A 2,789-nucleotide genomic window follows, 5' to 3' on the forward strand; every position below is an offset into this window, starting at 1 on the left:
AATAAATGTAAAAAAAAAAAATTTTTTTTTTAAATAAACCGCGCTCCAAGAAATGGCTGTCGGGGCTCCCTTCTTTCCTTCCCTCAGTCCCTCTGACTCTGTTCTTGCCCATGGTCACGTCTGGGCTGTGCGGCCACAGGACAAGGGTGGGAGCCCCGAGCTGCTCAGGCTCAGGGTGGGCCCTGTGCGACAGGCAGCTCCAGACTTACAAGGAGAAGACAAAAGAACCAGGGACAAGAAAAGTAAAAGGTATTGAAATAGGCTCAGCTACTTTGGGGTTTTCCTTTGTATTTATTTTTAGCAAGGATTGTGTGCCTAACTCTGCATTAAAATAGCTGATGCTACCAAAAGTGAAGGCAGCTGGTGGGCCTGGGCCACCCAAGTGGGGAGTGGGCATTTGTGTCGCGGACCCCCCTTCCCCCCACCCCCACGGACCGCTCTGGTAGCATGAATGCAAACAGAAGCAGGGCCCTTTGGGTCCAGCTCAGGGCAGCGGGGGAAGCTCCCGGAGGCAGCCATGCTTGAGGACTTAAGCTTCCAGAAAGCCTCCTCAGCTGACTGCAGCCAGCAGAGGGCTGAGATTCCCCCCACTGATCACTAAGCCCGGTGTCCCAGGGAGACAGATGCGACAGCCGGCTCTCCGTGCTCCATCAGGGGGCTTTAAGTATTGTTCCTGCGAGGGCGCGTCGGGGAGGACTTTCTGGCTGGCAGGTCCCACCTGAAAATGCCCGGATGTGTTCCATTCTCCTCCGGCCACCTGGGAGATACACGGGTGGCGGAGGAGGCGGGGAGGGGGAGGGGACCCTGGCGACGAGAGTAAGAAGGCTCACGAGCCAAACTTCCTTTGGCCCAAGTTTCCAAGTGTGGCCCTGGAGTGGTGACCCACCTCCACGCGGAGCTGGACAGAGTCCCTGAGCAGGTGGGGGCCGATACCCCAGAGCGGAAAGGTTGCCCTTGTGTCCACGGCTGCCTTCACAATACTGGGGAAGAGAGAGACGCCTGGGGAGCTCAGTCGGTTAAGGCTCCGACTTTGGCTCAGGTCATGGTCTCATGGGTTCGAGCCCCGCGTGGGGTCTGTGCTGACAGCTCAGAGCCTGGAGCCTGCTTTGGATCCTGTGTCTCCCTCTCTCTCTGTTCCTCCCCTGCCGACGCTCTGTCTCTCAAAGGTGAATAAACGTTTAAAAAAGAAAGAAAGAAAATACTGGGGAAGAGACAGTGCCATGTGGCTGTGCGTGTCCCTTAGCATTTGTCAGGAGCCCACGACTCCTGAGGCGGCTGTCAACCGCTTCCGATCTCATCTACACATACACCTGAGGGATGTTAAGAACAAATTTTCTTTGGCGAAGTGATTGATGCGCCGGGGGGGGGGGGGGGTGGTGATGGGCGCCGCGCAGGCCTCTCTGCGGCGCCCGAAGGGGATCGACGACACCCGGCAGGCTCCCAGGTGCCGCGTGCGGGCCGGCAGCTTCCCGCGGTGCCCCTTTGGGGGCCGATTCCGTTGGCCGCTACGACAGGATCAATCCTGTTACGCCTGCTTCCAAGGGACCGCGTCCCGCGAGACACGTGTCAGAAACCTGGGCCCTCGCTTGGGCGGCGGCGTCGTGACCTCAGACAGCGTGCCGAACTTCTCTGAGCTCCATTGTCCCCTCTGCAGACTGGAGCTGACGCTGAGCTTGCAAGGTGGCGGCGAGAAGCACGCAAGTTTCAAAGGTCAAGCGGCTGCCGCAGCGTCCTCCCGCGCCGTGGCTGCACCAAGGTCGCGGCGGGCGTCCGGACCTTGGGGCCTCCAGGTCGCCCCCGGCCGGGAAGGGGTCCCACCGCCCCCGCCCCCACCCCCACCCCGCCCGCTAATCGCCCAAAGCTGGCGGCCCGGCCACCCCGCCCCGCTCCCGTGAACCCGCACCGACGGGGACGGTCCCGGGAGGCGCCAGGACTGCGCCCCGCCCCCCGCGCAGAGAGCAGCTGCCAGGAACTCGAGTATTAATAGGAGCAAACTTCCTGGAAAGATTTTCTCGTCCCAGACGGAGGCCCCGCCCCCCTCCACCAGTGCAAATAAATACCGGCCGCGGGGTGGGGGTGGGGGGTCGGCGGCCGCGAGCAGGGAAGCCCCGCGCGGCTCGCAGGTGCCCGGGAAGGGGCGCCTCTTTGTGCGCCCCGCGGGGGCGCGCCCGCCCTCCGCGCACGGCCCCGCGCCCTGCGCGTCCCCGCGCCCTCCCCCGCGCTCGCCTCCCCCCGCCTCCGAGGCCTCCCCGCGCCGGCGCCCTTCCCGGCCGAGCGCCCGCCTTCTCCGCGCGGCCCTGCGCGCCCCCGCGCGCGCCCCCGCGGCCTCCACGCGCCTCTTTTGCGGCCCCGCCGGCGGGACGGAGGACGGAGCGGGGGGAGGGCCGCCTGGGCCCTGGGCCCACCGGGGCCCGGGGTCCGCGGCTCCTCCTCCCGGGACAAAGCCCGGCCCGCCCGCGGGGCCGTGCGTCGTTCAGGGTCCTCGACACCACCCCCCCACCTGGCGTTGAAAGCCGCGCTCTGCTGCTTCCGAGTTTCCGGGTCCGGATCCGGATCTGCCCGGACCCCCTGGGCCCGGAGGCGGTCGCCGCCCCCGCCTTCCCCGCAACCCCTTCGCCCGCAGCCCCGCCGCCCTCCCGCAGAGGGCAGTTCCGGCGCGCGAGGCCTCCCCGCCTCCAGGCCTCGGAAGGTAGCCGCCGCCCCCGGGTTTGCGCCAGGGCTTTCCCCGCCTGCGACTCCATCCGTTCGTTCAAAATGTGTATGCGGGGCCTCAGAGGTTCCAGGGCACC

General features: G+C 65.8%; 1 long non-coding RNA gene across 1 annotated transcript; it reads right to left on the reverse strand.

Annotated features, from left to right (window-relative positions):
• Positions 1 to 271: 271 nt before the first annotated feature.
• On the reverse strand, positions 272 to 1,078 carry LOC123585276. Its single transcript, XR_006706031.1, has 2 exons — positions 887 to 1,078; positions 272 to 718 (listed from the first exon to the last, which is right to left on the reverse strand). It is a non-coding gene; the product is annotated as an uncharacterized LOC123585276 (long non-coding RNA).
• Positions 1,079 to 2,789: the final 1,711 nt, after the last annotated feature.

Source organism: Leopardus geoffroyi, chromosome C3 (genome assembly GCF_018350155.1).
Source record: "Leopardus geoffroyi isolate Oge1 chromosome C3, O.geoffroyi_Oge1_pat1.0, whole genome shotgun sequence".
In the NCBI taxonomy this organism is placed as follows: Eukaryota; Metazoa; Chordata; class Mammalia; order Carnivora; family Felidae; genus Leopardus; species Leopardus geoffroyi.